Source organism: Uranotaenia lowii, chromosome 2 (genome assembly GCF_029784155.1).
Source record: "Uranotaenia lowii strain MFRU-FL chromosome 2, ASM2978415v1, whole genome shotgun sequence".
Classification (NCBI taxonomy): domain Eukaryota; kingdom Metazoa; phylum Arthropoda; class Insecta; order Diptera; family Culicidae; genus Uranotaenia; species Uranotaenia lowii.
In genome coordinates, this window is record NC_073692.1 from 261,793,127 (window position 1) to 261,819,686 (window position 26,560).

The following is a 26,560-nucleotide window of genomic DNA, read 5'->3' on the forward strand; positions in this document are numbered from 1 at the left end:
CTCTGTTCTTATTTAGTTACACTTCTTAATAAAAACCCATTCTGAAAAGGTATGCAGATAGGGTTTTTGCATGTCAAGTTTTGAGTTCCTATACAAAAGATTAATTGTAATTGAGAAACAAAGTTTCAATTCGTAAAAGTAGATCAAAATGTCTGAAGCCAAGGGTTATTTAAAACTAAATACCACCGGAGGCCAGAAAAATTTCTGACTTGTTGATACTTATTTTCAAATAAATTTGAGATCAAGTAATTTTCCGTCACTACGGTGAAAATTTTTCTTGGAAAAAATCTTCATGGGGAGGGGGGGTTAAACCCTCAAAATCCCCCCCCCCCCCCGCCCCCGTTCGCACGGCCTTGGTTGGATGTGTCTGTTTTTATCTTTAAGAAACATTTTGAGTAATTTTTCGACAAAAATAAGTCGATTTCAGTGGAATTAATCCAAAATACTACACAGTATTAAATAATCTTGTGCTTTTACATGTTTTAACCTGCAAATAATTGGAACAAGTTATTTCTACTAAATTTACATGACTTATGACGTAATGTAACTTCCCGAAAAGAGAAAAATGCCATTGTGAATTTACATGACCATAACAATAAAACCGTTCCGGCTCATTATTCTATTTTAGTTTTTGAATTCATAATTTATCAACTTCTAGCCATCAGCCTTACAACAAAGCATGACAATGATTAAAAAGTTGTTCAAAATATTTGTGTTTACTTGAAATTCACGAGCTCCACACTTGAAACAAATTTTTTTCGGCGCATCAAATCGAACTTGCTGCTTACCGGTCGGCCGTTCGGTGTTTGTTTGTCAAACGATTCTACTATAGGGTGTATCTGAATTTTCTTTTATGTTTCGTTCATAGTTTTTAGATGGATGGTTTTTTTTTAAATTATTTTCTTTTTCAATGTAGGTAGCATAATGTTCACCTAGAATGTTTTTTGAATAATATTACTTGATATTAATTCGTTATACATTGAAATGTATTTGCAAAATGATGGGATTTGAGGAAGGGGTAATGAAGCGATTCATTTTTATTGTACGAATATTAAACAACTCAAAACGAATCACTTATATAATTGTCCATGAGCCTGATTTTTTTAATCAACACGTTTATACTTAAATCCAAGAACAAAGAGAAAATAGCTTTAGTTTGCTGAAATTTTTGTAAAAACAAATTAAGAATATTGTTGACCTTTTTCTGCAATTTTTTTTATTCTTACCAAAAGTTTGACTACTTTTTATGCCATTCATTTGTTCAAATGTTATATTTCAAATCAACCTTATCGGTTAGAGTTATTCTTATGTTTAAAATATGTTTAGAAATGAACAAGAGGGGAACTGTTTAGCTTAGAACAATATATCATTTCTATCCAATAATGTCTATAAATTTCTCTAGAGTAATATACTATTTTTTAGGATTTTTAATTAAAGCAATAAAACATTATTTGTTTCTTGTTGAAATTTTTTAAAAAGATTTCTTTTCACATTTCATTTATAAAAATTAGAAAACAATAAGACACACCCTGTGCGCGACTGCAATGTTTTTGATTTCAAACATCGTTTCATGCAAAAGTCATGTAAAATTAAAACAAATAGACCCGAATGAGGAAACGCATGGTTTTTTTCAGGGCTGCGTTATAGTATACAACACATCTGACCGATTTTTACATGAAATCAAATTTTACATGAAATGTAAAGCTCAGTATTTTTTTCTGTGTATTTAGGCTAATACACAGTATTAAATAATCTTGTGCTTTTACATGTTTTAACCTGCAAATAATTGGAACAAGTTATTTCTACTAAATTTACATGACTTATGACGTAATGTAACTTCCCGAAAAGAGAAAAATGCCATTGTGAATTTACATGACCATAACAATAAAACCGTTCCGGCTCATTATTCTATTTTAGTTTTTGAATTCATAATTTATCAACTTCTAGCCATCAGCCTTACAACAAAGCATGACAATGATTAAAAAGTTGTTCAAAATATTTGTGTTTACTTGAAATTCACGAGCTCCACACTTGAAACAAATTTTTTTCGGCGCATCAAATCGAACTTGCTGCTTACCGGTCGGCCGTTCGGTGTTTGTTTGTCAAACGATTCTACTATAGGGTGTATCTGAATTTTCTTTTATGTTTCGTTCATAGTTTTTAGATGGATGGTTTTTTTTTAAATTATTTTCTTTTTCAATGTAGGTAGCATAATGTTCACCTAGAATGTTTTTTGAATAATATTACTTGATATTAATTCGTTATACATTGAAATGTATTTGCAAAATGATGGGATTTGAGGAAGGGGTAATGAAGCGATTCATTTTTATTGTACGAATATTAAACAACTCAAAACGAATCACTTATATAATTGTCCATGAGCCTGATTTTTTTAATCAACACGTTTATACTTAAATCCAAGAACAAAGAGAAAATAGCTTTAGTTTGCTGAAATTTTTGTAAAAACAAATTAAGAATATTGTTGACCTTTTTCTGCAATTTTTTTTATTCTTACCAAAAGTTTGACTACTTTTTATGCCATTCATTTGTTCAAATGTTATATTTCAAATCAACCTTATCGGTTAGAGTTATTCTTATGTTTAAAATATGTTTAGAAATGAACAAGAGGGGAACTGTTTAGCTTAGAACAATATATCATTTCTATCCAATAATGTCTATAAATTTCTCTAGAGTAATATACTATTTTTTAGGATTTTTAATTAAAGCAATAAAACATTATTTGTTTCTTGTTGAAATTTTTTAAAAAGATTTCTTTTCACATTTCATTTATAAAAATTAGAAAACAATAAGACACACCCTGTGCGCGACTGCAATGTTTTTGATTTCAAACATCGTTTCATGCAAAAGTCATGTAAAATTAAAACAAATAGACCCGAATGAGGAAACGCATGGTTTTTTTCAGGGCTGCGTTATAGTATACAACACATCTGACCGATTTTTACATGAAATCAAATTTTACATGAAATGTAAAGCTCAGTATTTTTTTCTGTGTATACAATCGAACCCGGATAAAAGAGAAACCTCTGTAAGTGACAGAACTCGCCAGGTCCCGTGATGATTATTTCATAAAACCTCAATAAGCAAGATTGTATACCAAATTGACAAATGATACCAAGAGAAACTAGCCTTGTTTTACCAAAATATTGATATAATCAATTCAAATCAATCACGACTTATAAATTCGTTTGAATTTTCTATGGACATTGATCAGTCTCAATTTTGACGCTTTTATCGAGTTTCTTTGATCATAAAGGATACAAAACACCTTCATAGTAACAGCACACAGTTCGTGTGTTAAAGCCGAACAACAGTTAAAATCGAAAGATGGACCATGATTCTGCATAAATTAAGGGGCTGAATTTTTTAACATTACTTATCAAGTTTTAACTACAAAAAATTATATTTTGCCTTCATTCAATTCTTTAGGCCCTCACACTACTCCTTTTTATTTTTTCCTTCAAACTTTATCACGTGATAGGGTTTCTAGCCTTTTGTCCTAAACTGGCTTACTCTTGGAAAAAGTCCCTATTTTTTAAACACTGTTCAAAAACACAAACTAAATCTATTCGTTGTTTGACGGAGCTAAGAAATAATACAAGTGATCCAAAAGTTGCCAATATTCCTTCCAATCAACAGCACCCCATTCAATATCAAACAAATAATGGAATTTTTTTTATTTATACTTTTTTTTAATATCGGTGAGCGATTAGCCGCAGAAACCAGAAACCTGTGTCAGGTGTCTACGGATCAGTGCTTTAAAAGATATCGATAACTATCACCAAAATTTTGCGGATCAATAAGGGATCGCTTACATTGAGCGAATTAGTGACTTAATTAGAATGCAGAATCTGGTGAAATAGCATCGAATATCGAAAATGGGGTACAATTCACGCAAGTACACTTTTTTCACATTTATTTTTATTTCAAATAATTTTTGGAAAAAACTCTAAGTCCAAACGAAATGGTATTTCTTTTATAAACCGATTACCAAAAACGAATGCATAGTTATAACCATTTTTGAGATGCTTCTAATCAAAAAGTAACAAGATTTACGTAAATTCGATCCATACCGTCAAACGGGCATCATGCAACAGCAGGATTAGAATAGACCTACAAATACCGTCAAACGGGGCATCATGCAACAGCGGGGTTGGATGCAACATTTAGATAACACCACACTGATTCATTTTTTAATTTAATGTAATGAGATAAAGATATCTTTTAATGATTACAACATGATGATGACATAATTTCTAGCATCCTGAGATAGTTTTTTAAAGTTTTTGATTTTCATATAAAATTTTAAAAATCGAACAATTAATGTACAATTTTTAACATTTTTCGAAACATTTTAATAGTTTTCGAAAAATCACTAAATTTTTTTAAATAAATATTTTTATCATTCAGTTACCAGTGTGGGATAAAATGCAACAAAATGCAAATCAAAGAAACACCTTGTAAATCTCATATCCAAATGTCGGAATATGATTGTTTTGCATCACGCGTTTGCCAACACTGAAATTTCTTTCATCCAAACATTTTTTTTAATGATTTCGGCTTTTTTTTATTTTTAGTACTATTGTTTTACCCCTAAATGTATGCAGCACCCTAATTTTCAGAAAAAAATGTGAAAATAAGTTTTCACAAAACAAAAAATCAGTGCAAATGGTGTTTTCATGCGTAATGATCTTGGATTCATCTTGGATCAAAAACTATACATTTTCATACGTTTTCATAAGATTTCTTATCAAAAACATAGTTTGTTGCAAGTTACCCCATTTTCTGAGGGGGATAGAAAACGCATGTTTTCAGAAAATTACAAATAACTGAAGAAACCAATAATTTTTCTGACTACGCCAATTTGATGTCCCGTCAACCTTGAAACTTTTAATGCACAAAAGGTATGATTAACTGTGAACATAATGTTTTTAGAAGCCAATGAAATTGAAAATTGTTGCATGTTACCCCAGTTGACGGTACCTTACAAAATCTTTTAAGAGTACATGAACTCTTTTCCGATCGAGAAATGGGCGTACTCTTCTTTTTTTTTGAAATTTTACGAAATGTTCTCTTTTTTAAAAAGAAATTTGATCAGAAAAACCAACATATTTCTTTTATTTTATGAAGTTTTTTCAATATTTTTCGGACAATCACTAATTTTTTTAAAATAAATCTTTTTATAATTCAGATACCAGTCTGGGCTAAGATACATAAAAGACTCACTTTGTAAATATGGTTTCCATATGACGGAATATGATTATATTGCATCACGCGTTTGTGAATTTTAAAAAATCGTTCACCCAAACAGGTGTTAAATTTTTTAGTAGTATTTTTTACCCCTAAATGTATGCAACAACATTATACTTTTTTTAAAATCATTTTTAAACGAAAAAAAAGTAAAATTTAATTCGAACAAAAGCAAAAATTCCTGCAATTAGTGCTTTATGCATTATGTCATCAAAAATTTATGAAAACTATAAATTTTCAAAAAATTTCATTTGATTTTACATTATGAACAAATTTTGTTGAAACTCACTCCTTTTCATAAAAGGAGGAAAATCACATGTTTTAATAAATAAAATGTTTACCTACGGTACCTGGTGAAACCAATAATTATTCCGACTACTTAAATTTGATGTCCCATCAACCATAAAACTTCGTATGTGCAAGCAGTATGATTATCTGTTGATATTAGATTTTTAGAAGCAATTGAAGTTGAACAGTGTTGCAGGATGCTCCAGTTGACGGCACCAAAAATTTGGCGCCAGGATCAACCAAGAAGTTGACATGCGTTGCATACTTGTGGGCGTTTTGTTGTAGATGCGAAAGGTGCATTTACAAAAAAAAAAAATGTTTATTTATTATAGTATGATCAGTGATGTTCGCTGAGGGTTGCTGAACGCTTATCGCAAACTGAAAAAAGTAACCGTATCACAAATTTTGAAGATACCGTCAACTGAGGCAACTTGCAACAATTTTCAACTTCAATGGCTTCGTCAAAACTTATGTTCACAGTCAATCCTTTCCCTTATGCATCAAACGTTTTAAGGATAATGGGACATTAAATTGGCGTAATAAGAAAAAATATTGGTTTCTTTAGTTATTTTTATTTTCTAAAAACATGCGATTTTCACCCTCCTTAGAAAATGGGACTTGCAACAAACTTTGTTTTTAATGAAAAATCTTATGAACACGTATGAAAATTTATAGTTTTTAATATATTTGCGATGCTTTAATGATCATTTGGCATGAAAACACCAACTGCAGTAGTTTTTGAAGTCTGTAAAAACTAATTACATTTAGGGGTTAAATAATACTACGAAAAATTCTACAAACTGAAATCATAAAAATTGATGTTTGGATGAATGAAATATCAATGTTCACAAACACGTGATGCAAAACATTTATATTCCAGCACATGGAAACGAGATTTACAAGGTGTTTCTTTGATTTACATTTTGTTGCATTTTACCCCAGACACCTAACTGAGTTTTAAAAATATTTATTTAAAAAAAATAGTGATTGTTCGAAAAATATTTTTACACCATCAGTACCTATTGGTATATCATAAGGAAACCAGTAAAAAGTTTGTAGGTAATATTATCAAGCCAATCCGTGATACTGGGTAAAGTTTTTTACGGCATCGAAAAATGTTAAAATTTGTACATTTATTGCTCGATTTTTCATATTTTATATAAAATAAAAAAAACTTTCAAAAACAAGCTTAAGATGCGAGAAATTATGTCATCATCTTTTTGTAATCATTAAAGGGGGGGGGGAGTAGGGTCTAACACTTTCAAAAAAATCGATTTTTTTATTTTTTTATTTTCTTATTGTAAAACATTTCAAGAATGTTGTGTCAAATTTTCAAGTCAATTGAAGCAAAACTGTAGAAATTATAGGCCTTTATCTCCTCCTATCTTATACTGCAAAAAAGCAAGAGCAGAAACTTCAAACGCGTTTTTCTCGAAAGCACATTTTTAAAGCCCGTGGACATCGTCATTTGAAAACTACTTATCCGATTCTTTTCAAATTTGGAACATATTTTCTACATATAAAATACCAGACCCCAACGTTTTTCTTTTTTGTTTTTTTTACTTTGGAGAGATTTTACAGGCGAAAAATGGCGGATTTTTTCGTGAAAAATCGTAGTTTTTACTTCAAACAGCCACAAAAATTTCATAAATTTTTTTTAAGGTAAATAAAAACGTTGGGATCCAGAAAAACATCTATTAAAAATATTTTGCTCTGATTTTTTGACTTCAGATGATTCTTTGCTGAGATACAGTGTCCACCGCAAATCCTGTTTTCTAAAAGGCATCCTCGAAAGTGCTCCGTCACCGGCTCATTTTTCAATATTTTTCTACGAAAAAATTACTAAATGTTCTTTTAATAATGCTTTGTATAATGCAAAAAATTTGAATACATTTGTTTGAACGATAGCTCTAGAAAAAAAATCGTGAAAATGGTGTTTTTATACACCAGTTAGACCCTACCCCCCCTTAAAGATAACTTTATTACAATTCATTAAATTAAAAATTGATTCAGTGTGGTGTTATATAAATGTTGCATCTATCCCCGCTGTTGCATGATGCCCCGTTTGACGGTACTTAATTATTAGAGACATTTTATTGATACAAAAAACTGTTGCTGCAAATAAGCCCTTTACATTTAATATTTCATCTTTCAAATCAATCCATGAAATTTATCTTTTAGCAGATGTTCCTATTTTAACCAATCAAATTTGCTATTAATTTCGACCTTGTGGATGAATAAACCAAACGGTTTAAATTCCCGGAAAAAATCATTCCGACCTCAATGCATAAGAAAGGCTTTAAGTTGATACATAAATCCAGGGGTAAAGAAATTCGGAAAACTACACACATTTCTATGATATCAGTAAAAATTGGTACTTTCTGGAATCAATCAATGTTAGTTATGTTTCTGCTTAACTGGTGGGGTTTGTACCGTTATCCTCTACTTCTAATTTGTATGCGAGATTTCATTAATTTCCTGTAAAATGAAAAAAAAGACGTGTACGCTTTTGAAAAAAAGTGTGTTATTTTGTGCTACCAAACACGAAGAATAACACTAAAAAAATACTTATGTTTTTACGAAGTTGATGAAAAATCGAAAGGAAAAATGTAGTAAAAATGTTTGACACAAAATCTCAACTTTATGGAAGGATCACGTGCTCAACCACAAGATTTTACCGCCAAACAGAGCGCTGTTTGGCATTAGTACTTCCCATAGTATGTACATATTTTGACATCTGCCAATCTCTGATGATTGTGGAGTGATAATGTGCCAAGAAAAAATATTTTTCTCGGATGTTGGCCCGCGTGCTTTATGTTGATGCCTTGAAGCCAAAGGGAAGAAGGGCCGTTTTACTGTTGTTTCTTTTTGTTATTTTATTTTGTTCCCACACCGTCAGCCGACAGTGGCGAATTGGCGAGGCGGCGCTTTTGCTGAGTGCCGAGAGTGCGGCGCGTTTCACGCATAAACTTTAGCTGCACGGTCGCTTGACTTCCACTGCAACCGAATGGCTTCCCTCTTTTAAATGTGCATATATCATAAAATTTTGAACGATATTATTCATAAATATTGTCATATGTGGCCGCGGGTCGTTTGTAGTTCACCGCCTCACTCTCACTGCCAAGAACGACACGCTCGTGGAATATCTCGAGATCGTGCATCTTGCGGGTTTCGATAACTGACGACTGACTGGATGCTTTCGGCGCAATCAAAAAACCTTCGACGGAAAGGGGGGATGACGATGATGATGCATGGAAAATGACTTAAGCGCCAGCCGGCTTCCAAGATTCCGTCCGGTGATTACTTTTCATCGCCAGGGATGGACGCGGGACACGTAGAAGGGAAGATCTTCCGATTTTCCCCACATACGACAACGATTCACCGGAATCGTCTTGAACATTTTGGCCCAGGAACATTTGCCAAGTGCCTGCAGTATGATGGATTAGGTTTATGATCGCCGGCGCTAACAAAACGGGGCATTCGTCAGAAACCGTTTTAATCTCTCTTGTGCCAAAGACAGTCGATTGTATTATCGCTAATTATTGTACTTCATTTTAGGCACTGGTTCTGATTTTTTCTTTGATCAACTGATGATAAAATATTGCCGTATATTTCTATGCTTTTTTAAGAGTTACATCTAAACAGAGTTCGACTCAAATGATCCGGGTGGTCAAAAGGTCTCTTAAAATTATAATAATATTCTAAAACAGAATATATTCAATTTACTTGCAGACAAAAAATAACAAATTGTTCAACATCCGGTTGTTGATGTATGTTTAACCCTTTGAATACAACGATGTATTTTCGTTTACTAAACAACGGTCAAACCGCTGGCGGCTGCTTTCTATAACCGCACTTATAATTTGTGAAGAATTTAATTTATTTTAGTATTTTTCAGTTAAGTTCCATAAACAGTAAGTTTCGGCCAAAACCAAGAACAGATTCAGATTGCTGAAGAATTTTACTCTTGAAAATAATCCGTTGATAAGTTTTCTAAGGACAGCTACCATGCAGCCGAAATCTTCATCTATGAGAAAATTAGTCTAGCAATGTCTCGTTTGAAACCTACAGTGTTACAGGTTTAATTTAACTGCCTTCAATGCCTAAAGACAAAGCTCCATTTATCAGGTGATAACTTGATTTTCTGAAGAGTAATAAAGCTACCACAATCACCCCAAATCAAGCCAGTCCACAGTGGTTTAAAACTCGAAAAACGTGATCATGAGCTTTTTGAAGGCTTAAATGTCAAAATAGCTTTATGGTACGTTCTACAAAGTTTTATCATTTTAAAATGCCCATATTTTGTTGTAATTTTTTTTTTCTGATCAATTCACCTATAAGTGAGATATTTTTTCTATTTTTTGTATTTATTATTATATCATTATGATGTCTTCGAGAAAGTGGTAGATCATCTTATTTTAAGACACTTTGTACAAGACGTCAAGCTCTATCTTTTAAAACAACATGTTTTGAAGACATTTTTTCAAAAACTAACCTCAAAAAACGAAAAATTCGTTTAACTTTTTTCGAAGCGAGTTTTGAGACTAACTTTGTATGAGAGGGTTGTGACAATTGAAAAACCACACAACTTCATTGAAGGTGTTAAGTCACTATTTTGAAGTTTAATGGTACTTTTTGGGTGATTTCTTTAAAAAATTGAATGTTTTTATTGTTCAATATCTCTGAAAGTTGCAAACATACCAAAACAAAAATATATACATTAGAAAGGGCTATCTTTCAACGTTTATGGACATATAGTTTCATTTGTATGCACGAGGTTTTACAAGAATGTCTTGATGGTATCCCAATAGTCCTCGAGAGGGGCTTCACCAAGCTCGCCCTCTACCGGCAGCGCTGCTTCGAGCGATTGCGAGTAGTCTGCCGCGACTTCAGGTTGCTTCAGTAATGCGATAATTAACTGAGGCTGGCGTGAACTCCTGGAGTACTTGTGTGGGAGGCGGTGATGAAAAAAGGTACTAGGTACGGCCATTCTACGGCGAAATCTAATAAATAGTTTGAGGGCGTTTTCGTTGGTCAGCTAGTGCGCGCTGAACCTTCCGATTGTCGGTTTGAATTCCTCCTCCTTGCCGACCTGAACGTTAACGCTCCAGCTGCGCGTAGAATTCGTCTTTGTCGTCACCGGTACTTCCTAGGTGAGGGCTGTGCACGTTGATGATGCTGATGTTGAAGAAGCGGCCCTTGATCCTCAACCGGCACATTCATGGGTTTGATCGGCCACCGTCCGATCACGCACTTCTGCATCTTTCCCATCACTAAAAAAGCTGTTCCAAGCTCGTGTATGTTGCCACAGCTCTGGTAAATGGCACTACCATCTGGGTACGTTCGTACCGTGGAGCCCTTCCAGCATACATACCTCCTGCAGTGCTACGATGTCGAATTTGCGGCTCTTCAATTCGTTGGAGATCACGTGGGTACTGCCCAAAACATTTAGAGATCGGCAGTTCCATGTTCCAAGTTTCCAGTCGCTGGTCCCTTTTCGTCGCATGGGTCTTTACCGATTTCCATCTGAAATTTGTTGTTCGTTGTTCGCTGCTTGTGTTTTTTTGTAGTCACGGGCTCGCATGACCCGCAGCTAACCCCACTATCTCGCAGGAGGACCGTCGTGATGTTGCTGTTTTGGGTCCCGAACACCACCAGGACGTTGTTGCACTCTGCACGCCGCCCCTGACATGCAGAACAGACGCGTACGGAGCCCCCTCTCTCAGTCTGCATGCGTCCATAGCATCCACTGGGGTTGGGTACCCGATCTCCGCTAAAATTGCTCGCACCCCAGCTAATGGGTAATGAAATCTATATTCCTGGATATGACGTCAAATATAAACAAACGACGAAGCAGCACATGAGCCGATTGGTTCGATGTTCAAGATTCCACATCGGTCATGGTAGGAGGGAAGTCGCTGAGGTTCATTCGATGGTAAATTTGGAAGCGCGTATCGCAGCCGCAGGAACCGCTTCTAGACTGATTCCAGTAGTTTCAGTTCAGCCCGCCAATTGACTTTGGTTCCCATATTTGGATATTGTACTAATCTTACTTTTTTTTTTAAGCTTGACTTCCATCGCATTCACTTGGTACCAGAGCATTAGCTATCGAGGTCTCGCTGAAGAAGTAAGCAGTCTGTGTAATGCATAATTGAGTGGTACATTTTCAGATCGTTTGCATAAAATACCAATTCAGAACCAAATAATTGACAAAGGACGTTAATGAATAAGTTAAACAGGAGAGGACCCAGATGGCTCCCTTGGGGGACCCCAGAAGGAACAGTGAAATAATGGAAATTTCCTGTGACCCAGTCTGAAGAAAGCAATTCTGCCTCGAAGATATGACTCGAGCCATTTAACCAGCCAAGTTGCGAAACCCATTTTATCCACTTTGTCGATTTTATCCAGTTTGGTCGATTGTGGGGAAGCCGATCGAACGCCTTGGAAAAATCCACGTATATTGCTTCATATTGCTATTGGCGATTTTTCAAATTCGATAGCTCACGATTCCACCATTCAAATTTTTTGGGGTTATGGCGGGCACGCGCTGGCACGTTTCTACTAAGATTATCGTTAAAAAGTGAGTAAAAAACCTCAGTTGCTGAATTTACATCAAACGTGCTGGGTCAAGGTCCAATTTTCTTGCTGTATGATAAAGTCGAGTTCATCAAAGTCAACTAGCGTCACTTGCGTCATCAACATCCTCGAAAGTGTTTGAAGTAAATGAAAATACGAACGGGGATGGTGGGAATCCTCGCGCAGAAGTGGCTGCGGGGATTCGAATACCTGGAAACTCGTGGAGTCGCTTGTGAAGGCCAGATCCAACATACGCTCGTTGGAGTTTTTATTATTGTTCATTTGATGTTAACCAAAGTCTGTTGGTGCATTAATGACGATGTATTCTGTCGTGATTTTACGATTCTATTGAATCTCAATTCAGAAATTCATTCAGACACGTCTTTCACTCACAAGAATAGATCAATGACTGACTTTGTTTTGTTTGTTTTGCCTAGTGTTGCCAAAATAACAAACGTTCCCATAGACATTTATTTTATTTTATGTACATTCAGTGTTGCCCAATACAACTATTGTTTTATCTTTTTTTTTAATTAAATTTTATTTATTTTCGTACATCCTTTATCTTCATCTTCCACATTCCTTCGATTGAAGCAAATCGGGATCGATATTGTATTTTTATTAAAAACCCACAAAATATTCGACCGAATTTTCGTTTGGTAGAATAGTTGAAAAGGTCAAAATTCGGTATTCGGCCGGTACTTGCTCTAAGAATATACATTTTCACCGATATACAGAAAATAAAATTACAAAAATCTTATCTTATCTTAAAAGAAGCATTTTAGCCTGGGAATACCCCATCAGATTCAGACTCCTTTTCTGATACCTGCGATAGAACCCTAATGAATTATGCTCAATAACACATTTTACATCTAAAAAGATGATTTTTTTTAACTATTTACTTTCGTTGTAAATTATAAAAAATAACAATAATATTAAGGCTTCCGACTTGTAAATCTTCAAACTGAACAGAATCGTTTATGGACATTTCGAACGACAGCAGCCGCGCTAATGTTTGACTTTCCGGTGGCCTACGCGGCTGATGACAACTTGAAAAGCGCCGATGCTGCCACTACTTATCCAATCCGTTGCTGTGCTGTCTTGTCTTGCGGAATACCCTGGGAAGATGCCACGGTTCAGATCTTCACCACCAAAATCACACAGCCGACGAAGACAACGACGCCGCCGTCCGCCGCCAATCCCACTTCCGAACAGACCAAGTCGTCATGATTGTGTTATAAAAGTGAATGCATAATGAACTGAGTTTGAAAATTTGGCTCCCGAAAAGAGGACTCTGGTGTCTGGCGCCGGCGCTACATTTTTCCCCATCGTTTCGCGTTTAATCTGTCCGGGCTGATCATGAAGGGAATCTCACGAAAGAGAGCGCTCTTGGCTGCTGGCAGGGCAGGACTGCCAAGGATGAGGGGAAGAGCTCCTGGAGCCCTACTGGATCGAGCAAAATGGACAGTGTCGGCGGCGGCGTGTTCACATACTCACGTTTTGCTTTCGTTCCGGTTTGACTTTTATTCTTTTTGTGATTTCTTTTCAAGTCGACTTTAAAACAGGGCAGCCGTTTTTATTTCCATTGCCATTTATTTAGAAAAACATAATTATAAAATCATAGAATAGCATTATTGATAAAATGTTTTTTTACAATGAAAAGTTTGAGAGTTTCAAGAAAGTCAAAATGAATTTATAAGATCAAGTAAATTGACATTCGATCAAGGCTCAATAATTTGTTGTTCAGCAGTTTTAAGATACTATCAGCTAACAAAATTTATGACAAATAAAGAGGGAAATATTGGTAAAAATGTTATTATTCTTATTTCTCAACAATTTCTCCTTTAATCAAGACTTCTGATGAACCGATAACTGAGGATATTTGATCTCCAGGGTTACATTGAACAACATGAAACTTTTTCAGGGCACCACTTGTATGCTAGGAACATGAATTATTTAAAGTTTCCGGCATTTTAGGACTGAAGTAGGCTCAAGGTCCAAGGTAGAAGCACTCACCCTACATACGTTTAATTAAGTTCATATTCTGTTTGTTCTCGAAGTTGACTTAAAAGTTTTTTTATTGTACTGGTAACTCCAGAAAAGAGGGGAATAAATAAAATTTAAGGTATTTTTTTTTTAAATATTGATCTTTTCTTCGAAAACAGTTCAAGTAGACGTTGCCTTGTTAGGACGTCGAAATATTCGCTCCGTAAAAAGTGTTTCCTGGAGTAAGAAAAAAGCATAAAAAACAGATTTAAAGATCATCAAATCCAGCTTATTATATCTACGAAGATAAACATAGAATGTTGTGAAGTGCGCTGTAGCTAATGGAAAAAACTTGTGAATAGTTCATACATCGGAAAGATGTTAGATGAGGCTTCAGAAGCTCGGTGCCAAAATTAGCAGTACCAAAAACGCATCACCCCTGCTCCTGCGAACTTAAACGCATGGATTTGGATCAGTAAAAATTTATCCGCTCGATGAAAACATATTTGGTGAGATCCAATCTTTTTACAGATTTATACTTTCTTGGGTTTATACAGGTTCTCTAATCTCTGCAATGCATGTTTACATGTAACAGAGATTACGTGAAAAGAAAAATGAAGAACGCTATTCTATCAATTTCCAGGATGCTTACATGTTTTGGCTTGGTTGGTAAATGAAGAAGATAAATTTTTCGAAAATTCAAACATTCGAAAGAGCGAAAGTCAAACTGGTTTTTTTTTTTTTTTTTTAATATGTCTTTATTTGTATCAAATCATCATTACACTTATATTACATTATTGCATTAAACTAGGTGTTCAGCTCAATAATGAACTGTTCATAGCCCTATAGTTAACTAGATTATAAAAATTTATTTATAAGATTTAAATTTGCTGAGCGCAATCAAGTTTTTAATGTAGGAGAACATCCTGTAATAGCAAAAATATTTTATACTTAAAACTAAACACTATCCTAAAATTAAACTAAACATAAAGAGAACGAATCTCTGCGATGGAAGACTGCATCGATTTGCCTCTGAAGTTGGAGATAATTTTGTTGGCCATCTCTCCGATCGATTCAATGCCCGCAATCCGATGAAGATCTTCGGTGCTGTGCCGAGGTGGAAGCCGCAAAATCATTTTCAGAACTTTGTTCTGAATCCTCTGGATGGCTTTCTTCCTCGTCGCGCAGCAGCTAGACCAAATCGGAACTGCATACATGATCGCTGGTCGGAAAACTTGTTTGTAGATGAGCATCTTATTTCGCAGACACAACCGGGATTTCCTGTTAATGAGAGAATAAAGAGATTTAGTGTATTTATTACATTTAGATTGAATATCTTCAATGTGATTCTTAAAAGAAAGATTCCGATCAAGTGTGAGTCCCAAGTACTTCACGTGATCAGACCATTCTAGAGAAACCCCATTAAAAGTTATGGAATGATTTTCATTAGGTTTTAAAAAATTTGCTCTTGGCTTATGGGGAAATAAAATAAGTTGAGTTTTGGAAGCGTTAGGAGAAATTTTCCACATTTTCAAGTAATTCAAAAAGGAATTTAAATTTTGTTGCAATCTACTGCGTACCACCCGTAAATTTCGACCTTTGGCTGAAAGCAAAGTATCGTCAGCAAATAATCTTCTACCTTTTCCTTCTGGGACATCAGGAAGATCAGAAGTAAAAATATTGTATAAAATAGGCCCAAGTATACTACCCTGAGGGACACCAGCTCTAATGGGTATCCTTTCAGAGCATGAATTTTGATAGTTTACTTGCAAAGTTCGGCTAGTCAAATAATTTTGAATAATTTTGGTGAGATATACAGGAAAATCAAATCGAGCTAATTTAGCTACTAAACCTTTGTGCCAAACACTGTCAAAAGCTTTTTCAATATCAAGAAGAGCAACACCAGTTGAATAACCCTCAGATTTGCTAGCGTTAATCATATTAGTTACACTCAAAAGTTGATGTGTAGTAGAATGTCCATGACGAAAACCAAATTGTTCATCAGGGAAAATAGAATTCTGATTAATGTGAATCATCATTCTATTCAAAATAACTCTCTCAAATAGTTTACTTAAAGAAGGAAGCAAACTAATTGGTCGATAACTTGAAGGCTCTGAAGCACTTTTTCCAGGTTTCAAAATTGGAGTTACTTTGGCATTTTTCCATTTATTGGGAAAATAAGCCAAGTGAAAACATTTATTGAAGATTTTAACTAAAAAATTTAAAGTGCTTTCAGGCAACTTTTTAATAAGAATATAGAAAATCCCATCTTCCCCCGGGGCTTTCATATTTTTAAATTTTTTGAAAATCAATTTAAGTTCATCAATATTTGTCTCACAAGAACTTTCAAACACAATTTGCTTAGAAAGAATATCATCAAATTCTAGGGAAATTTGAGCATCAATTGGACTTACAACGTTTAAATTAAAATCATGAGCAGACTCAAATTGTTGGGCTAATTTTTGAGCTTTTTCTGAATTAGTTAAAAGAAGTTTATCCCCATCTTTCAAAGTAGGAATTGGCTTCTGGGGCTTTTTTAGAATTTTAGTTAATTTCCAAAATGGCTTTGAGTAGGGTTTTATGTCCTCTACTGCTTTAGCAAAATTTTCATTACGAATGAAGTTTAAACGACGTTTGATCTCTTTTTGAAGGTCGCAATAAATTAATTTCAAATAAGGATCCCTAGTACGTTGATATTGGCGTCGACGAATGTTTTTCAGTCGTATCAAAAACTGAAGATCATCATCAATTAAAGGTTGATTAAATTTACGTTTAACTTTAGGTATTGAAGCGGCTCTAGCATTGACTATTGAAGTTGTCAAATTTTCTACAGCCAAATCAATATCTTCTATTGAATTCAATGGAACGTTTACATCTAAATTACGTTCAATAAAATTCATATATCGCTCCCAGTTAGCCTTTTGAAAATTAAAAGTTGATTTTAAAGGGTTTTCAATGGGACTTTGGGATAAAGAAAAAGTTACTGGAAGGTGGTCTGAATCGAGGTCCGCATGAGTAACTAATTGACTACAATGCTCGCCTAAATCCGTTAGAACCAAATCAATTGTGGAGGGATTTCTAATTGAAGAAAAACAAGTATGCCCATTAGGATATTCAACAGTATAATAACCTGCAGAGCAGTCGTTAAATAAAATATTCCCATTTGAATTTGATGAAATATTATTCCAAGATCGGTGTTTTGCATTAAAGTCACCAATAATAAAAAAATTAGATTTATTTCTGGTGAGTTTTTGTAAATCTCCCTTCAAAAAATTTTTCTGTTCACCGCTGCATTGGAAAGGCAAATATGCGGCAACAATTATAATTTTCCCCATAGAAGTTTCTAATTCAATTCCAATTGTTTCTAAGACTTTTGTATTGAAAGAAGGAAGAAGTCTAAATTTGAGACGACTATTGATGACAATAGCTACACCCCCACCTTGTCGATCAAGTCGATCATTTCGTAAAATTTTAAAGAAAGCATTGCTTTTCAAGTTATTGTCTGGCTTTAAAAAAGTTTCAGTGATGGCTGCAATATGTATGTTTTGAGTTTTCAAAAATAAAAAGAACTCGTCTTGGTTAGCCAGCAAAGATCTAGCGTTCCAATTCATAATATTTAAACATCTATTTGGATCCATGAGGGAATCGTAAAGTCATAATAATTTTGTTAGCATAATTAAAAGAAGTTTGGAAAGCTTCAAACATTGAATTTGCTTTCAACATAAGTTGCATCATTTCCATTAAATTTTGATGCAAAAATTTTAATTTTTCCTCAGTAATCTCACCCAAATCAACAAAATTGTTAGAATCAGAAGAGGAAGGAGAAGAAAAAGTATTTGAATTTCGGGGATTTTCCCAAGCCTTCGCATGAACGTTGAGACTTGGTTTTTTCCCATTTTTATTATTTATGCCTGGAGAAGGCAACCCATTTTCAACCACCTCTGAGAACGATAAACAACGAGTCTGTGGCGCAGAATCAGCCCAGGTAACATTAAAATCACTTCGGGTATTACCCAGCCGTGATTCCAATGTAGGCCGAGGCTGACTGCGAACAGGCAGGATGTTTGCCGGTCTGACGTGTGTAGACGAAAAAGAGGAAGGAGGAGAAGAAACTTTTCTGGAAACTTTGGGGTTTTTCCTAGAAGCAACAATTTTTGCCCTAACGGGACAATCTAGAGAATTCGAGGAATGATTACCTGCGCAATTCGCACACTTAAAAAAATCTGTTTTTGGCTTATCACCACCAAAAAGGCATTTAGATTTTTCATGATCGAATGAGCCGCAAAACATGCATCTGGCATTCATTCTACAATTTTTAGTGCCATGACAAAAAGCTTGACAACGACAACATTGCGTAATATTTTGTAAAAAATTGGTATGGGATTTACGAAAAGGTTCAAATTTTACTCGACAATGAAACATAAGACGAGCCTTTTCCAAAATTTTCAAATTATTGACCTGATCCTTTTTAAAATGGATCAAATAAAGTTCAGGAGCAAAACCAACACTACTGGTATTATTCGTGTTGGTTCTTTTCCTCATTTGAATTACTTGAATTGGAGAAAAACCTAACAAAGAATTTAATTCATTTGTGATCTCATCCGGTGCCTGATCGCCGGTGAGACCACGAAGTACAACTTTAAAAGGACGATCACCTCTAGTGTCGTACGTAAAAAATTGGTGTTTTTTATTATTCAAATAATTTAAAATTTTTTGAAAATCATTAAAAGATTCCGCCAATATACGAGCAGTTCCCCTTCGACCGATCTGAAAAGAAATCTTCACATCCTTGACGGAAGTGACGATTTCTTTTCGAAAGGCATTGAAGTCAGGAATCGTGACCGTTATTGGTGGAATCTTTTCGTTTTTAAGAGTATAAGAAGAAGAAGAAGGTTTCTTAGTACTCTTATCAGAATTAAATATGAATATTTCCTCATCACCAATGTTATGAAGGACATCGAATGAATTGGAAATTTCAACTTTTTTGGCAGATGGCCCTGGATTAGGTTCAGCAATCCGTTTTCTTCCGGCCCTTGAGCCGGCCGAAGACTTCCCCATGCTGGAAAGAAAAGAGAAAATATGAATAAAAGAAAATGAAAATAATTTTAGCACTGAAAAGTGCTGATTGAAATACAGGTAAGGAAAAAATAAATAATGTAAAATGTTCCTGCAGGTACACAGCAACGATACGATGCTCCAGCGTACGTGTTGACGGCTCAACGGTACAGATGGAAGTGTGAAAGTCAAACTGGTGACGATGAGAGTTGTATCACCTTTTGTATTCGAGATTTTTCAAATTTTCGATCTTAAATAACTCAATTTTTCGATTTTGTTGCATGCAAGCTTTTGACTATTTTTTTTCCAGTTTACTGGACATTTGGGACTATTTTTCATTAGTTGATTTAATAAATGAGATACACAGCAAAAAAAAAGTGCGATTTTTTCCGTAATCATATGGATGGACTCATATGATGATTTGGAATTTATTTTTATATTTTTATTGAAACCTTCAACTGCCTGATGTGTTCAAATAAAAAAAAATTTAATAATTTCGTAGCAAGGTGAACGATTCTTTCCTTTTGGACTCATTCTCTTCGGATCCCTGTTAAGAAGTAACACGAAGCTGCGCTCAAATTTCCACAATTAGAACGAAACCCTTCCTTTCCAAATGAGACGCCAGATTTTGTCATCGCCCTCGGACTGTAGCTGCATCACTGAGGTCGTACGTTCCGCTGTTCATTTCTGTAATGGTTAATTAGACACAAATCGCTGTTAGGTTATTGAATTGAATACATTAAAACTGAACTTTATATCCGGTTGTTTCAAATCATTGAACCTTTTTCATGTGTGTTTTCGATTGAAATTTTCTAAAAACGTGAAGGGAAAGATATTAATTTATAACATAGATTTTACTAAGATATAATATTAATTTCAATAGTACCTACTTACCAATAAAACAAATCCTATTTTTTTGTTTCGATTATAGTCGTTTTACCATCTAAATGGCATTCGCGACTTTATCAACGTTGTAGTTGGCGGATCGTTATTGAAAAACTTATCCGGTACAACTGTGTTCGATGTTTTGCTTTCGGGCTCGAACTCGCGGACATCGGCTCAGGAGACAGCAGACTTGCCAACTGAGCTATATCACAAGCCCAAAACAAATCCTTTTCAAGTTCGCAATCCATTTACAACTTTTCAATATGAGAAATATTTTGAATGTAAAAAAAATCAACAGCGACTACTTTGCTGGAATAATACATAGCAGATTGTGATATGTATTTGGCAATTTGCAGCTCAAAACGACGCTCAGAGGGCACTGCGATCAAAATGATGATGTTATTGGATATCAAAACGCGTAGTGGTTTTGCACATTACAGAAAAATCTCGGTGTTAAATGAGAATTTTCCTAGGATAGGATCGAATAGTAAGGTAAGAAAAATTAAATTACATTCAAGTTGGTAGATGTTGAATCCATTTCATTGTTCAATCTTCGATAATTTTAGCTCTCCAAAAAAGAATTGTGCAACAGCTAGAGTGTCCATTTCCCGGCCATTTTCCCGTTCCCGGGAATCGGGAAATCTGGTGGCCTGGATAGGGAAACTTCAAAAACATATAAAATATTTGCACTTCGATTCAAATATAGCTTATCGAACCATTCGTGCATACAAGCCCATAATATGTTCAAAATGTACTCTTCATAATGTTTTTAAATTACATAAATCAAACTGTTTTTGGCAATGAAAAATTAAAAACAGTCAAACGAACTATAAAATATTCTGAATAAGTCAAATGAAATTTTTCATTTATTCAATTTGGAGTTAGCCTAAGGGAAAGAACTGCAAAAATGTTACTTTCGAGAAAACACAGTCTGCCTACCTGGTGCACGATTTTTCATAAATTTTCGTTCAATGGAAATACATAAGTATAATCTTTTTGAACTTATCTATTTAAATAGAAAAAATTGAACAAATGGTTGCAAAATGTCTACTGCCAGAGAAATCGGCATATTCTCAATGAGTTTTGTTTGGCTGCAAGTTCAAAAAGAACAATAAGAATGGTTCCGGAGGCTATCAGCCTTTTCCAGAGAAATAATTTCATACAAGTCGGGAATTCCCAGGAATGAAACTATGATTCCCAGGAATCGGGAATTCCCGAACTTTTCAAATTCCCGGGAAATCCCGAGACAGACACTCTAGCAACAGCCTACACTGCAAAAAATCCACACCTAGGATGTATGTTTCCTCACAAATAAGGTCTTCAAAACTGCTCTACGCATAGATTTCATATACTTCATACGAACATCATATGTCACACATAAATTGTATGTTCTAAATATGAAGTTTATATATTGACACATACATTATATGATTTTCCTCTTTGAAAATTTCCATGTGTTCAAAATGGCCACCCTGGAGAAGAAATTGGTTTGCCCGTTCAAGTGTCAACTAAAATATTTTAATAAGGTAAGTATTACTTTAATAAAAATATAACGTCGATTATTTATCTATTCTGTTCTCCCTCACAGGAAGCTGCTTTTGGAGGCAAGGACATCGGCCCGGTGTCGATCAAAGTCGTCAAATATGGTTCCAGTAGAACATGTTGGACAAACGGGCCGACCGGGAATGAACGGCGCTTGGTACTATTCGCATACGAGAAATGTACGTATTAGGCTAAGTATTTTTATGTTTAATAAATATAACAAAAATGTTTTGATTGCCAAAACCTCACGATTTTTTTTATTTCCCTCCGAAAAACTAATTCCAAACGTATGAGCGCAATGTAGGCCTATAATATTTATGTGTGGGATTTTACTTTTATGTGACACATACAAAAGTCATATTTTTGTATTCTATATGTGTGGACACGTAATTTTCAAATGGGAATCACATTGCAAAAATCTATAAGGCAAACACATATCCCCAATATGTGAATTTTTTGCAGTGTAGAAGTCAACCCAGAGCGAGCGAGCATGTTGCCAATAGCACATTTTGAGGCACGGCCAAACATTTACTGCCATGAAACCTAGAAAGATTTGTTGGTAATATTTTTATTCATCTTCAACATTGATTTGTGCTAAGAAATTAACATGTTTCCAATACATTTTTTTGGATGCGCGTTAAGCTTTGAGGAAGAAATCTTTTAATGTGAAGAAACTCTGAATAATTTGACTTCACTGAAGCAAACGGTTTTCGGAAAATAGTAAAAAAATTGATATCTGTAGTGATAGGCGATTAATAATAAAGAAAATAAAACTGAAATTAAACATAACACAATAAGACTATGAAGTAGAAGTCATTCGAAAACCCACTAAAATCACACAGATTTATGGCTATATCTCCTTCGTTTGCTTGAATAACTATGTAAATGTTAGTAATTTACAACCCTGTTAATAAGGGATTTACCTAAACGAACAATTCATCACAAAACAAACATTGATTTAAGTGTGATTTTGAAGAAAAGTTTAATTTTGGGTATAAAATTCATCAAAAGTTGGTTGGTTTCGCAAGAGCTCTGAGATGGTGTTCACTATCACGGACATCTCTTCGATAGTTCATGTCAGAGCACACCTTGGAAGATATTCTTGTGACGGTTGTTGATAACTTGAATAAAGGTGGAGACGCAGACGAAGAAGGAAGCCCCGGGTCCCTCTGCCAAAAGGGATAATCCAACCACCATCACCACAATCAAGAAGAAGGAAGCGCCGGGTCGAAGCAGCGGTTCGAAAATCGAACCAAAACCGACAGCTTTGAAGACGGTGGTTTCGTTTTAGTAACAATTGCTTAGCCAATTCAAGATAAATCTCTTTGTTTGATTTAATGGCAGCAGTGAAAACTGCTGAACCATTATCGCAACGTTCTGCTTCGTCCTGGTGTCCGAACAAGGTGACCTCGACCAGCTTGCGGGCGACCACCGTCTTCAAAGCTGTCGGTTTTGGTTCGATTTTCGAACCGCTGCTTCGACCCGGCGCTTCCTTCTTCTTGATTGTGGTGATGGTGGTTGGATTATCCCTTTTGGCAGAGGGACCCGGGGCTTCCTTCTTCGTCTGCGTCTCCACCTTTATTCAAGTTATCAACAAGCGTCACAAGAATATCTTTCAAGGTGTGCTCTGACATGAACTATCGAAGAGATGTCCGTGATAGTGAACACCATCTCAGAGCTCTTGCGAAACCAACCAACTTTTGATGAATTTTATACCCAAAATTAAACTTTTCTTCAAAATCACACTTAAATCAATGTTTGTTTTGTGATGAATTAGGTAAATCCCTTATTAACAGGGTTGTAAATTACTAACATTTACATAGTTATTCAAGCAAACGAAGGAGATATAGCCATAAATCTGTGTGATTTTAGTGGGTTTTCGAATGACTTCTACTTCATAGTCTTATTGTGCTATGTTTAATTTCAGTTTTATTTTCTTTATTATTAATCGCCTATCTCTACAATATCGATTTGAAATGTTAGTAATAAAAATCTGTAATTTTCATTGTGTGCTTTAAAATGAGCTCAAGATTTCTTTCTGTACTGTCGGAAATACATTTTTTTTAATAAAAAGTTTTGAAATAACTTCAACTTCGAATGTCAGGAGCCTACAGAAATACACTGAATTACACTGAAATACGAGCCTAATAAGATGAGGAATTTCGTTCGGATGTGATGTTTGAGTTTTATAGCTTGTTAAGAAAAGTCGTAAATTTTATATACAATAACACTAAATAATCTTTGGCCTTTTCAACTTAGCAGAAATACCATATTTTGCTACAAAAATTGCAAACAACTTTTACATTGGTCGCCAAGAATCATTTAGAACATCCATCAACTTCAGTTTCATCAGAATAGTTACTTGTTAAATCAAGTTTTTATAAAAGTTGAATTTCATCTGAAAAACCGTTAAAATTAAACTTCTTTTTTAAAAAACCATTCAAGCTATAAAAATAAAGATTTTCTTAACAAATGAGGCCGTTTTTTCCGTACGAAATCAAACAGTTTCTTCAATAATCACAATTTCGAAAACCATTTCTATTCACTGCCGTGTAAAAAAACAGCTATCATCACCCTTTTGTTAGTTCCAAATGTGAAAATCAGTTGGCGCTGCATATCAAAAAGTTTTGCTGCAAATCGCCATTACTCTGAATGACATGTTCGCTTTGTGTTCATCGTTTGGATGTATTATCACAACCAAAATTAAGAATAACAATTGTAACCTCCTACTCGGTTACAACTGGCATTTTGGGTTCTTCGGTGGCAGTTTTGCCCTGAATATTAAATGTCCTTAAATGTAAATTTACACTCAGTAAATACTTTATATTATATAAAGTAAAATTAATATTTAAATAAATTGGGCGTTTGAGGTTAATTTGGAAAATAGGAGGTTAGCAGATTTTTCTCAGTGCAGCAGTGTAGGTTGACTCAAGTGTTAGAAACTGCCTGTAGTCGAGACACTTACCGCGCCAGACGGAATCCGCGCCACATGCGGACACACTGTGGAGAATACGAGGCCCAATCACAAGCGTCGACGTCACCGATTGGTCCTACCGGAGGAGGTAATAAAAGACCGACGCACCAATGGGCCGGCCTCTTATCCCCTTGGGAACGCGTCCGAGTGTCGTTCGGTAGTTGTGCGCGCCTTTTTACTCGCCAACACAGTTCTGCCAACCAAGTGTCGGTTCTTATTTTGAACCTTGGTTGTAGCAACCAGTGCATGTAGTGCCAGGCACCGAAGGTAAAAACAAGTGCCCGCGTCCCAGGAAGACCGAACAGCCGTCCGTCAACATACGGCTTTAAGGACACGGTGTCCGTCACCATACGGCTAAGGACATTTCCTGACCGTACGAAAACACATGGTTCAGGAAAGATCAGAGAACTGCGGTTCTCCATACCAAACCCTCCCAGAGCCGTCGGTAAGAATCCGAGGCTAAACCAAAGTTAACCCAAAGCCTGAGGCAGGCAAGGTTCAGCGTAACGCGACCGGGCGTGCGCCATCCCGGTCAAAACCCGGCCGACCGAGTGCACGTGGTACCACGGCAGCGAGATCCAGCACCGAAGTGTCCGGCAGCATCTACGGGTACCCGCAGCAGCAGCAGAATAGCAGTAAGTCAGAAGTTGGGGATTTTTGTGAATAAATTAGATTGTCTTCCCATAGTTTTTATTGATTTTTCTCAATATAAATAACTTGAATTGCCCTTTAAAGATTTTGATAACTTTATTGCGTGCGCCGAAATATCTGAAATACTGGTAGTTACAGGGGTGGGAGGAAGCGGATATCGAACAGGTGAGTGAGTGTTTCCCTAACTACGACGAGCCGACCCTGAGTTTGGCTGGAGTCCTGAGCTAGCCAAAGGCCTAGTTTCACAATCCGTCGCCTAAATTACATCGGCCAGCCTTATATTTTTTTGCTGTGTAAGTATTGATTATCGGGAAACCACCTAACGTTCCAGTGAGGGATGTGTTGGCTGCGGTGGACCTAGATTACATGTTCGAATTATACCTTTTCTTTAAATCTATAGATCTTCGTGTATAAATTTGTTTTCCCTTTTTTCTTTATTCTTTTTTCTTCCACTATACAATGTATGAATTGTAAATACAAAAACAAGGGTTTACATAACTGAGATATGTAAACTTATACGAAAAATAAATATTCTAGGGTAGAACCACTAGCTATTGAACAGACATAAAACAGTTAAACACGAGCCAATTTCAACTGTAATATACAGAGAAAAAGTTAAAGTAATCCAGACCTATAACTTCTGGAAGCACTGTATCCTCGAATAAAAGGCAATGTCACTTCACCTTCTTCGAAACGTAAGGGAAAACTGTATAGAACGCACCAGTTAAGCTAAAATGCTATTTACAGCGCTGACAATCATCCAAGAACCAAATTGAACGTTTACAACGATTAAGGGAGCTGATTTAGGTCTTGCTCAAAAGTAATGGAACGCACCGTACCGAAAGGGTAATCAGAAATAGAATAATGATTATATGGAATATAATGATTGTAACACCAAATGTTTAGTAACAAGAATCAAACTAACCATACTTGGCAAAAAACATTTGTTATTGATAAACTTACCAAAGCTTTCTTTTTTTAATACACTTTTTGATATCCTTATAGGAAAATGCTTTCAAGTAGGAAACGAAATTCAATTTCGATATAGTGTCATATGATTTGTTCGAATCGAATATTGGAGCACCTTTGAAACTTGAACAAGGACGAAATTTGTTTTAAATAATGCATTCTAAACAGCAAACAAAAAGAATAATGTTGTTATTCTGTTTTGCTCAACATATGATTGGTTTAGTTAAAATTTTTAGAAAGTTAGTGAAATATATCCAAATATTTATAGTCATCCGAAAGCGCATACGAGTGAGAAAAACAAAAGCTGCAATTTTATTAAATTGCGCAGACTTGTTTACCATAAAATTATAGATATGTATATGTTAA